This window comes from Zalophus californianus, chromosome 3 (assembly GCF_009762305.2).
Source record: "Zalophus californianus isolate mZalCal1 chromosome 3, mZalCal1.pri.v2, whole genome shotgun sequence".
NCBI classification, from domain to species: Eukaryota; Metazoa; Chordata; class Mammalia; order Carnivora; family Otariidae; genus Zalophus; species Zalophus californianus.
The window spans coordinates 122,987,981-123,001,862 of NC_045597.1; positions in this window are offsets into that span (position 1 = coordinate 122,987,981).

The following is a 13,882-nucleotide window of genomic DNA, read 5'->3' on the forward strand; positions in this document are numbered from 1 at the left end:
CCCAGTGCTCATTCATTCACTCTTAAAATGTACCAGGCACCAGTGCAAGTGTGTGTGTGTGTGTGTGTGTGTGTGTGTGTGTGTGTGTAGTATATAATGATATATATACAAAAATAAACAAAAACCAACAAACAAAACCACCGAAAATGATAGATAGATAGATAGATAAAAGTAAATATATAGCTAACTGCCTGTCAACTTAATTTTGCCCAAATGTTATTCTTAACCACTTTCAGAGTAATATGTGTATATTATTCAATGTAATTTGCTATGTGAACTCATTACCCACCACGACCAGCTCTTTAGTTCCATGTTTCACCTCTAAGCACCAACAAACTAAATAACTGACACACTTAACAATTGCTCAGTAAAACTGAATCTTTGGTCCAAAATACACTAAATAACTTCTCCTGGCTTATTTGTATCTAGTTATAGAATGTTATTCAATGCTTTGTACCCTGTAGATCCTTAACAAGGGCTATAAACCATAAAATTCAGGAATATAACAAAGTCAGTTTGAATTTTATTTCCATCACTTAAAAATATAGCTCTTAACATTTGGGACTCATTTTGGAGACTGTTGATAAAATCTATGGGCCCACTCTGCAGAAGGAGGCACATTAACACATATATCCCCAACTTTGCATAAAACTTCATGGGTCCAGACACCGGCCTCAGGCTGTTCATGGCAGGATAACGTGTCCCCTACCAATGTCCAGACCTCCTGCTGGTGGCCCTTGACATATTGCTGTCCTCTCTAGGTTCTGGTAATTGCTCCCCCTATGCCCTCAGATCAGGGCCAGTAACAGCTGTTCCCAGCTGCACCATCCTTTATTTCCTACCTTCTGACCCCCTCTTTGTAAATAGTCCTTTCAGTAACTCTCTCAGTACCTCGCTTTATTTGTGCCATCTGATTCCTGCTGCGACCCTGTAATACAGCCTCCAAAGTACATCTGGGTACCCAAAACCGTTTTGAAAAACACTGACTTAAGAAACTCCATTCCACGTGAAGATCTTTCGATTACAATATTTACTGCAAAACAGAAGTTGGTATTTTTCTTTTTAACGGGTAGAATACTTTTAAAAAGATAATCTTCTAATACAAGAATGTTTATTCTTACATGTGAAAGTTCTCATGGAATTCTCCAGGGCTTGAAGCTTGAGAAACATGGTACTTGACTTATTTTCCTAGCTGGCTGCTGGGCATCACGTGTATGAAAGAATTGAAAGCTTGAGTAAAAGACAGATAAATGGCTTCTGTTGCTTGCCTCCCAAGCTACATGTCCCGTCATCCTGTCATGGAAGGAAATTAAAATTGTCTGACACATACTGAGTTTCATAAAGCCACACTGTTCTTCTACAGGATCCTGTGAGCCTGTAGAAGTCAATACCACAAGTACTTGGTTTTTTTGAGGATTTGATCTACAATCTTCATTTCGGAATTAGAGCTAAGTAAATTAATATTTAGTTATCGGGGTCTCTCTTTGTCCCTTTTAAAACATAAATGATCTATATAAATGTTTCTTTCCTCAGTCCTTCAGGACTTTTTCTATCTTCAAAGAATCCTAAAATAATAGCCAGTGGCTCTGCCATCCAGTGTCTCCTAAGATGAATAACTGAAAGACTTATAATTTGCAACCTACTTCATTATTAACTCCTCAACTGTTTTCCCCATTTCTGATTTGCTTTTTTACTCCCCCCAGATAGGTATCACTCAATCCAGAATTGATATTTATAATTTGTTTTTCTAAACACTGAGCATGACAGTTTTCACTAGAGAACAAAAGCCCACCGTTAAACCACTTTTCTCCCTGAAACTTTAAATTTGATTTAAATATTTTTATAAGTATAAAATAATTTTATTTTTTTATTTTAAAATCATCAAGCAAAGAACCTAGAAACCAATATAACATTTTATAGAGGATTAGTCAAGAATTAGCTACAAAAGGCAGCAATTTAGGATTGGGTCAGTGTTTTCTAAATTTCTAAAATTTCTTAGAAAATCTGTTACTCTCTACAGTAGCTTAATCATTACCATCATGAAACACTGGACATTCCGGAGTTAGAGAAATCATCTGAGTAATGTGATTTTGCCCCATGCCCTATTAGAATAAGAAGAATGAATTATTTAAGATCTGGGTTCTTCTTCTCATTTTCATATCACTTTATTTTTCATCTGGGTTTAAGGTCCTTTGCATTTACATGTGTTCCCAACATTGCAACCAACAAAAACTAATTAAGAGGCAAGCAAATGTTATCTATGTTCTACTTACTCTGAGTAAATAATCAGCAGTGGAAACCAGTCCACTACTCAGATATATTTCCTACACTTCATTGTCCTGCCTTCTTCTTTCTTCCACTGGGACTCCAGAGAAGTCACCTGTTATACAGCTGGTTCCATGATTGATTTAAGGTTGCAATACCACAGATCTGCTTTAAATCAACAAGCAAATGATAGAAGAAATGTATTTATAAAGAACCTACTTTGTGCAAGTCATAGTGATAGGTGTTGTGGGAGAGCAAGACACAGTAACTTCCTTAAACAATGTATAGCCTACTAAGTTTGAGGCACTAAGACAAATGTGTTATAATTCAAAGGATTATCTGAGAGACTCCAAAAGAGAGGTAGAAATAAAAGTGTTTGGGGAGTCAACAGAGAGAATGATCATATGGAGCTAGGATTTGAAAAGGTTTCTTAGACAAGGTGGATATTTGAGACAAGCTTTATTTAAGGGCTGAAATTTTGAAAGAGACTTTGGGGAGGGCGTTTTCATTGAAAATAAAAGAATGAAATAGGACAAAGAAGGAAAATAGGACACCACTATTCTAGTTTGGTCCTGTTTGGCTGGAGCTGGAAAGGTAAAATGGGGTTCTATTATGTGGGACCCTACAAGTCAGGTTAAGGAGATGGGGCCTTGAGCCTAGGCAAAGGAAAGTGGCTGACAGGCATGGAGCAGAACCAGTGAGGAGTCTGTTGGAGGTAAGTGGGAGGAGGGGGAGTGAGGTAGAGACAAGTACCCGTAACAAGGAACTGTGTCTGCGTGTAAATGACCAAGACTTGACCGCTACCTTCCACAATATCCCAAGGTTGTGGGGAGGGCAGAGATGGATTAAAGACAAGCTAAGGCCACCAAAGACATCATTTTCTTGTTAGACTAGTCAGCTCCCCTACTTGTGAAGGTCAGTGCCTTCACATTTTCACCTAATAAGTTAAGCAGCTTACATATTTCAGAATAAAAATTCCCTTTTCATGTGAAGATGATGTGTTTCCAAAGTCTTTCTTTTGCTAAAAGGCAAAAGAAAGTTCAAGCATGACAGAGCCAGAGCAGCAGCTATGGAAGAGAATGGCATCTAAAGGGCTGATGAGGGAGAAATATCCACCATGGTCTCAGTATCTGTGCAGATAAAACGCTTTCTGGCTTTGTGACTAATAAAACTTAGCTTTCCCAGAAAGGAAAAATGTATAAAATTCAGTATGTTAAAAAAGGGTCAATGAAATTCTGACACATAGTACAACATGGATAAATCCTGAAAACATTATGCTAAGTGGTATAAGCCAGACACAAAAAGACAAATATTGCATGATTCTCCATATCTGAGGTACCTACCTCAAATTTATAGAGAAAGAAAGTAGAATAGTGGTTACCGGGGGCTGAGGGAAAGAAGACAGGGGAGTTATTGTTTAATGGGTATAGTTTCAGTTTGGGATGATGATAAAGTTCTAGAGATGGATGGTGATGATGGTTGCACAATAATATGAATGTACATAATGCCACTGAATTGGATACTCAAGAAAGGTTACAATGGTCAATGTTATGGCATGCATATTTTACAATTTTTTAAAAGCAAAGGCTCAGTGAGGTCTATATTGTGGTTTTTATGATGCCAAATTCTAATTTACTGATTTTTAGAGAGAAAGTTCATACTATGTGACCTGATAGGATCATGCCTGCAGGTTGGCCTTTCTACACGGGCCTCTGTTCTATAGGAGGAATCATGGCCTCTAAGAAGGTTACATGGGAAGTTGGGAATCAGAGCAAAGGAATTGGGTATGGTAATTGTTACCAGTAGAGAGATTGCTTGTCCTAATGTTCTTGTCTTCAGTGTAGGAATATATCTGCCAAGGAGGTCTGAATCTTAGCATTAGCCTGTCTGGGTATTCTTCCTCAAGATAGTGTAGCCAACCAAGGTTATTTTTCAAAGCACAGTTCATCATAGTCATGAATGCCGTGAGAAAATATGATGAACACATCAATAGCGATCAGAAAGAATGATTAAATCTAAAATACTCACTAGAGAGAAGAGAAGAAGAGCGATACCGGGGAATATTTCTACAGGATCAAAGTCTGATTTTGAAGTGAAATTTTCCTGCATCAAGCCAATATGCACTGCTCTTGGTATAAATGGGCTTTGGTGTTTCAATGACAGTAGAAGACCAATTAATGAGGCTATTTATCTTTGCAGGTTGACATAGCACTTATAGGACTCTGTAGAATTGAAATACACTACCAAAGAAGGAAAGAAACTAATGTGAAGTGGAAGAAGCTGATAAGAAAAAAATGAAAGGAAATATTGAGAGGGCAGGATGACTAGCAAGGAAAGAAGGCAGTTGTGAAATCATGTTATGTGAAGGAAGAAGTCTACTGGGGTTCTGCAAGATGGACAGCTAACATAACCCCAAAGCACTGGAAACATCTTTAAAATTGTTAAAGCTGTAACAGAGGTAATTAAAACACAGGAATGAGAAATGCAAAAAGACAAGGCCACTTTGAATAATGTTGATGCTGCTGATGCTAATAGTACAGCACTGGCCACTTGCTCGGCCCTTTTCTAAATGTTTTGCAAATATTAACTCATTTTGGGGCACCTGTGTGGCTCAGTTGGTTAAGCGGCTATCTTTGGCTGGGATTGAGCCCTGCATCAGGCTCCCTGCTCAACGGGAGTCTGCTTCTCCCTCCCCCTGTTCTTGAGCTCTTACTTGCACTGTCTCTCTCTCCCTCTCAAATAAATAAATAAAATCTTTTTAAAAATATTAACTCATTTAATCCTCACAGCAACACTATTATTATTGTATTACGAGGTGTTAGTATTTTTCCATTTTATACAAAAGAAAACTGGGGCGGGCGCCTGGGTGGCTCAGATGGTTAAGCATCTGCCTTCGGCTCAGGTCATGATCCCAGGGTCCTGGGATCGAGTCCCGCATCGGGCTCCCTGCTCCTTGGGAGCCTGCTTCTCCCTCTGCTTCTCTCTCTCTCTCTCCCTCTGTCTCTCATGAATAAATAAAGAAAATCTTTAAAAAAAAAAAAAGAAAAGAAAACTGGGGCAAAAAGGTTAAATAACTTGCTCTAGGTCACAAATTTAATAAGTGGTAGAGTTGAAATTTGTACAAGGACATTATTTATACAAACATCTCAGTCCATTAAGGCTACTATAACAAAATAGCATAGACTGGGTGGTTTATAAACAACAAAACTTGATTTCTCATGGTTCTGGAGGCTGGGAAGACCAAGATCAAGGTGCTGACAGATTCAGTGTCTGGTGAAGCTGGTTTCCTGACATAGACAGCAATCTTCTTAGTGCAACCTCACATGGTGGTAAGGGCAAGGGAGGTGCCTGGAGCCTCTTTTACAAGGGCACTGATCTCATTCATTTGGGCTCTACTTCATGACCTCATCACCTCCCAGAAGCCCCTTGTCCTAATACCAACATTGGGGGTTAGGATTTTAATACACGATTTTGCGGCAGAGGTGGGGGCAGGGGAAGGCCCACTTTCGGTCTATATGCCAGAATATAGGGTCTTAACCATTACACCAAAGAGCAAATTTTATTTCCAAATGAAATTCCAAATTTCAAAACCTTTCAAGATTTAAAAATTACAAAAATAAAAAAAACTTGTAATTGGAAACTCAGTGAATGAATTAATTAAATAGCAGATTAGGCACAGCTAAAGAAAGAATAAGTGTAAAATAGAACTGAAAAAAATCTGAAAATATAGAACAGAAAGAAAAAGAGATGGAAAATATAAAAGCAAGAGTAAGAAATGTAGAGAATAAAATGAAAAGATCCAACATATTTCTAACAGAAGTTTATAGCAGGAGAGAACAGGAAGAACAATAAAGAGGAAATATTTAAAAATGTAGTGGCAGAAATTTCCAGAGCTGGTGAAAGACATAAATATTCAAGAAGCACAGTATAAGTAAAGTTAAATCACACATGGAAATTTTGTGGTGAAACTAAGAAAACTAAGAGAAAATATCAAAAGCATGCAAAAAATGAACAGGATTCCCTATAAATGAACAATTAGATTAATAGCACATATCTCAATAGCAGCCATAAATTCTAGAAGATTCTAGATTATCTAGAAGATAGTATCTTCAGAGTCCTGAGGAAAAATATTATAAACCTGGAGTTTTATACCCAGAAAGGATATTATTCAGGCACGAGGACAAAATACAAATCCTACACTTAGATTTTTGCTGAAAGAACAGCTAGTTGAAGGATGTAGTTCAGGGGAAAAAATAAACTCAGAAGAATGTGTAGAATGCAAGAAGCAATGCAAGCAAACACACTGGCAAACACTGACTGAAAAATCAATTTGATTAAAAAACAGTACTAGGTAACATTAAAATAGGAAATTGAAATGTGATCAATTCAGTCTGTGCACCGTGAAGAAGTTTACATAGAGACTCCTCCAAAAGAGTCAGACGATGGAAACGAGTCTCCTCTCTGTAAAAGGATGAGTTGAGGGAATATCTGATGACTGTTTGCAAAGCGTGCAGGTAAGGAAACTTGTCAGCTCGTGACCTGGCTCTAGATGGGAGTCCCTGAAATTGACAGCCATTGCTTAGACTCAACACTGCTCATATGCCCACCACACAAACAGCCCACCGGCTCAGAGGTTCATTTCCACAGGTATTTTCTCTGCATCTGCCAGCTGTATTCTAAAGGACGTGTTGCTAGCATTTCCTCTCTGTTATTTCTGTGCATTTTGTTATTCACCGTGGAAGACTAAACAATCTCAAGGGAATAGTTTCATCCCTCAGGGCCTGACAGAGTTGGAGCCTGCCTGCAGGCAGAAGAGACACTTGGGTTTTCTCCTAGATGCAGGCCACTATGACATCATGGCACTACTACATCCTGGCAAGCCATGCCAAGGAGAATGGTGGCTGGTGGGAGACCTCCTGTGGAAGAGTGGGCCTGTGATCACATCTCAAATATTAGTCCTTTACTCCTCTGATCATAATCCCCTTTTAGTCTCTAAGCCTTCAATAAATCTTGTGAATTGCTACAGATTGATCATAGCTATTAGCGTGTGGAATTAAGGAAATTTCATGCTTGGAGCCCAGCTTAGAGAGAGAACGGAAACTGCCTATGTGAGGCCAAATATGAGATGGCAAAAGATGGTCTTCAGAGCATAGGGCTATGGTTGGAGCCACAGGGTTGGCTAAGATGACAGGCTGCAACCAGGACACTTTTGTAGGACATGTAGGCATTTCCAGAAACGTGGAAAGGAGTAGGTAAAAATACAAGCTGATATAGGGTCTTAATCTACAAAATGGCAAAAATACTGATATATAAAAAGGAAGTGAAACTTTATAGTCACTAGTTGGGAAGTCATTTGGTGCTTGAATAGATCTTAGGAAAGAAAGTTTTGTAGGATAGACCTTGAAAACAATGGCTCAAGGTGTAGCCCTTCTAGAGAATTCACATTTTCATAAATGCTTCACTAATGAAAGGAATTTAGCACCTATTGCTGATAATGGGATATCATTTAAGGGTAGGTGGATTGCTGGGGGACTTTCTCAGTGCTTCTTAAATCACATTATTATGATACATTTGATTCCATATCCAGGTAAAAACCCAAAGAAGAGTCACCACTATGTGACTTGTGGCTAAGTCCCATCATTTTCAATTGAGACCCAACATAGTTCTAGCTATTTGGGACAACAGAAGGATGGCCAGATTGGCAAATCCTGAGACTAGGAGGCAGTAGAGTTCAGGGCTCAGAAGGCAGGTTACCTGGCTTTAAATCTAGGTTCTGATGAACTGTGTAAGATTGGGCAAGGCAAGTCACCTTACTGTGCCTGTTTCCCCATTAAATAAAATGGCTGATGTTAGTGCATAGCTCATAGAGTTGTTGTTGTTGTAGATCAAATTATGTCATACATGTAAAGCATCTAGAACAGTGACTGGTGTGTAGTGAGTGCTCAATAGACGTTGGCTGCTCCTACTAGGAGTTCAGGCAAAGGACTGAACATAGTCAAGTCCAGGATCTCTTGTTCAAGATTTAGATTCAGATATCAGTTTCTGCACAATAAACCACCTTAAAACAATAATGTACTGCCATTTCTCATAATTCCATGGGATGAGTGGGCTCAGATGAGTGGTTTTTCTGCTGGTCTCCCTGAGGTTTCTTGTATGGTCACAGTCATCATAGTCATACAGTGGCTGGGGCTGGAGTCATGTGGAGACCTGAATCTACTGGAATGTCCCAGATTACTTCTTCCCTCCAGTGTCTGGTGCTTCAGTGCGTCACCCCATGGCGTCTCTCTCCACAGAGCTTCTCATCCTCTAGGGCTCTCTGTGTGGCTTATCTTCCAGGAGGGTGATGAGACCTCTCACATGGTAACTTTCTTCTGAGAACACAAAAGCAGAAGCTGCCGGGCCTTTCCTAACGCTCAGGTTCAGAGCCGGCACAGCATCACTTCTGCCCATTATGTTGGATAAAGAAGTCACAAGGTCATCCAGATTCAGTGTGGAGAGATGGGACTGTAGAACAGCATGGCTACTAGGAGGCGTGGTTCACTGGGTATGGTCTAAAGGAACTTTGTAAAAGGGAAAGGAGTGAATGAGTTCAGAGTTCTCTTTTCCCCCTCATTTGATAAGGATCAGACCCTACTCTTCCCCACTTTCACATCATCTCACACCTGATCTATTCTAACTAATCATAAAGGGCTCCCCCCCGTCCCAGTCTTCTCCCTACTTTCATCCAACTTGTACCAACTCTCATGTTAGCCTTCCAGAAACACTGTCTTCGTTTCAATGTCCAAGAAAGCTTAACTATTTTTCAGTACTGTCTACATGATAAAGTTTGAACACCTTAGGCTGTTATTCAAGGGTCCATGGGCTTGTGTCTGAGAAAAGGGGGTTAGGTTGGAGAATGACAGAAGTGAAACTCACAAACAGCACAAAGGAAATATCTGAATGATGTATCATTTTTTTTCACATGGGAACAGACAAGAGAGGTGACGATGGTCAGCAGCCTGCAGGGATGAAAAAAACTGCCAGATTTGAACAAAAGGGCACCCAGAAATGCATCCTTTCCTACTGGAAGTGTCCCATTATCACCCAGAAGATAACTTCTGCTACCTTGTAAAGCCACTCAACAAGCCACGTCACTTAGGACAATCATCTATGCCCAATGTCTGAGTTCTGGGTCCCAGTATTCTTGCTGCATAATATTCTATTACCTATTTTCCTATGCCTGCACTTAGAGGTTATGCAGTTGCCTTTATTTATACCTGTGTAGGAGATTAGGGGAATTTCCATTTCTCCAGGAGGGCAGTTTGGGTCACGTTCAACCACAGAAGTCCTCTGCAATGGTATCCCAGTTTCATGTTTTAACTCCAGACTTACCTGTGTGCTGCACAATGTTTACTATAACACTCCCTTTTACCCCTTGACACAAATCTTTGCACCCATTCATATTGGTCTACCCTTTCTGTTCCCTCACTTCCTAGTCCTTTCTCATCTCTCTGCTTAAGACAGGGAAGTGATGGCAGGGAAGGAAAGGAGAAGACGCAAGCTGTTCCAATGTCCCAAGAAGCTGAGGAGTTGGAACACAAGCCAGGAGGGTAGCAAGAAGGACAAGAATGCCTTGTTCTATAGTCTTCTCCTACCTACTGCCTTTTACTTGTATTTTTTCTTAAATATGAGATGTTTTATCTTCTCAGCCATATGCTGGGCATGCTTTGAGAAAAGAAGGGATTTATTTTATTTATTTTTTAAAAAGATTTATTTATTTATTTTAGGGGGGGAGGGGGAAAAGGGAAAGGGCAGAGAGAGAATCTTAAACAGACTCCCCACTGAACGTGGAGACTGACATGTGCTCAGCCCCACGACCCTGAGATCATGACCTGAGCTGAAATCAAGAGTCAGATGCTTAACCGACTGGCCACCCAGGAGCCCTAAGAAGGGAATTATTTTAAACTATGTCTTTCTACTCTATATACGTATACCTATTCAGAGCAACAATAGATAATTACTTATTAGTTGATTATCCCATATAAAGACAAAACTCCTACAGTTCACCTGTCCATCCATCAATCCATTTCGTTATTGAGACAGTAATCATTTACCGACTCCTATCCATCTCTACCCTCTGCTGGCAGTCCTATCACAGGGCAGTTTATGCAGGTTCTGGAACTCTTAGATTTCTTGGCATCTCACACATAGCACCAGATAAAATATTTAGCTTTAAAATTATAAAAACAAAGAGATAAAATTATGAAAATAATACAAGCTCATAGTAAACATTAAAACAGCAAAAAAGGGTACAAAGGGAAAAGTAAGACTTCCTGGTTGTCACTCCACACAAACTTCCCATTCCAATAGCCCAAAAGTAACAGTTGAAGGTTTCTTATCTATCCTTCAGAACTTTGTACTCTTTTTTTTTTCAAAAATATCATTCTATATGTATTTTTCTGTTGTTGCCCCCACCTCTCCTCTATACAATATATCTTGGTTCTCTTTTCATATAAGGCCATGTAATTCTCCTTGTTTTTTGTTTTTTGTTTTTTTTAAAACAACAGTTTTATTGAGGAGGGGCAGCTGGGTGGCTCAATTGGTTAAGCATCTGACTTTGGCTCAGGTCATGATCTCGAGGTCCTGGGATCAATCCCTGCATCAGGCTCCCTGCTCAGCACGGAATCTGTTTGTCCCTCTCCCTCTGCCCCACCCCCCACTCAGACTCTCTCGCTCTCAAATAAATAAATAAGATCTTAAAAAAAAAAAACAGTTTTATTGAGGGGCACCTGGGTAGCTCAGTCGGTTAAGCATCCAACTCTTGATTTCAGCTCAGGTCATGATCTCGGGGTCCTGGGATGGAGCCCCAACCCGAGCCCTTGTGGACTCCAGGCTCATCAGTGAATCTGCTTGAGGATTGTCTCTCTCCCTCTTCCCTTCCCCCACTCACTTGCATTCTCTCTCTAAAATAAATAAGTCCTTTGAAAAAAAATAGTGTATCATTTAATGGTTTTTAGAATATTTAGAGCTGTGCAGCCACCACCACAATCCTCATTCATTCTTTTTAATGTGGCAATTTTGTAGTAATTTTGTTTTATCTTATGCCACAATCTCAGTAAATATTTGTTGAACTGATTTAAACTATAGATTTGGATTGAGAAAATGGGGGGGGGAGATAATTGTTTAGAGACATAAAAATAAAAAAGCTCCAAGACTTCTGCTGGTCCTTTAAGCCAGTTTTAAGCAACTATGTTATACTGATATAATAATATGGATGAAAAAATATTTTCACTTTATCTAGATCTTTTCTTTCCAGATAGCAGTGTCCTAATCCACATGGACATAGATTCATGTTGCATTGTGCTGGATTTCCTTTAGCAAGTCAGTTATTTTTGCTTTCAAGGAACGTTTTATTTCATTTTGGTAAGTTTAAAAATAAATACTACTTTTAATAATCTTCCCAAATTAAGTTAATTTATAATATTTCAACAGTAACAGGACAATTTTTGCAGCATTTGTTTTAAATATACTGTGAAGGTAAGCATTTCAGATTAATACAACATTTATAAAATGTCGAAAGAAATGTAAGCAAATTGTTTTTGAAATTATTTATAAATATTAGGAACTTAAAGCATATGTGGTGCTAAGTAATATTGACGTGTCTGGGAAAATGTGCAAAACAGAGGGAAATAATGCAACTGCTCTTTCCCCACGCTTACATTCCCACATACAAAATAATACATTCTCTGAGGGGAAAAAAAGGCACCTGGTAAATTAGTAAGGCCTACAGTGACATTAAAACATGTACTTAAATACAAACCTGAATCAGGCTAAGCAGTGAAAAATGTAGACTCAAATGCTGTTGAAGATAGGAAAGAAAAAGAACACAGGCACTTGTTCGTGTAAAAAGAGGAATTGCTGTGGAGGTTGGAAAACATCTTTCTAGAGATTTTAACATGACAAGAACAGGACAGATTTGATGCCATATTCCTCTCTCAGGATTGAGACTTGATTCCATGAGGTCACACAGTTCATGGATTCTATTATTATAATCCAGTCCCACGCTGAGGCTCAAAGTGCAATATTCACTCTTCCTAAATGCTTAATGTCTAAGTTCCTGAGAACTTTCCCCCTCAGGACCACTCTGGTACTCAGCAGTAATCTAGCAAGTGCTCATCTTCAAATGCATCAGGAAGCATGTAACATTTTTCCAAAACAAATTGATCGGATGTCAGAAACAGAATTCTCAGATCTTTTTCTCTCCTTAGGTGAAACTTCATCATTCCTAGGATCTGACTGAGATCTGAAAAATTCTGTATCGTAGATTCTCCAGCCAAACACAGTCTTGATCTTAAAAAGTTTCTAATTTCCCCAAGTTTCCTTAAAAATGTCTTTACCTTCAAAATGACTTTATACTTTACCTCTGTGTCCTGAACTTAAAATCTATCACAGCTAAGGAGATGATGGAGTTGTTTTAACGAGGCCAAAAGAAAACCCAAGAAAATACAGGCTCCATAAAAAATAAGCAAATATATACCAGATATAGGAAGCTCCAGGCTCTTTATGCTTTTTAAAAATGCTATATGGGACTTTGGATATGGGGAAATGCACTGAACTCTTTGAGGAGAGAGAAAGTAATTTCTAGTTGGTCTCTCCTTAGAGTGAAAATCATTGCTGTGAAAAACAGTACTCAACAATTAAGGTGACAAAAAAAAAAAAAAAAAAAAAGCCTGAACTGTTTTCTTCTTCCTACTTTCTGAAGAGAGGGGAGATGGTAATTGAGAGGACATATTAAAAGACAGATCAGTGGAGGGCATGAGACTGTGCTTGGTGCATAACAGCAACTACAGAAAGATCAGTGTATCCCTGCTGCCACAGTAGCAAACTGACATAAGCTAGTTTAAATAGAAAAGCAATTTATTAAAGAGTGTTAGGTATTTCTGGGAGACCAGAGAGTCTGTGTTTGAGGTTATCCGACTGGGAAGATGCTCAACCCTAACCAGGAAACTGCTTCATGGAGACCCACTGCTGCTCTGGTAGTCCCATGCACCTCTACAGTCATCACCTACACTGACTGCTAGAGACTACCAGCTATGCAACCATTACTCCCCAAAGCTTGAAAGCCTCCACTACTAACCTCACCAGAAAATGGGTTCTTGGGTTCTCACATAGCTCTCTAATAATGAAATCTCAAAAGGGTGCATTCACTTGCATAGAATATATACCATGAGAACCGGGAAAATGGAGTTGCTAGCATCTACTCTGGGAAATGGGTACATAATGTGAGATAATCCCCAAATGTGAGAATGGCCCCAAAGCATGGCGCGTATCTTCCATTGGAAGAATGGCTCCAGTGTGGAAGCCAGAAAGTCAGTAGGTCTTGATATATTCGTTATTACTAGTGAGGGAGAGGGGGCAGCCTGAGTGACCCTCAGATTTCACGTTTGCATCTGTGGTGGATGGTGGTGCCATTACTGAAATGGGGTGGGCTTGTTTAGTGCAAGAAAGGCCATTGGGATCAAGAATTCAGTTTTGGGGATTCTGGGAAGATGACAGCAGAAGTGGCATAATTTTTTAATTTCCTCAAAGTAGTCTATAAAAAGAAACAAATAATAGCACAATAAAGCCAAACACCCAT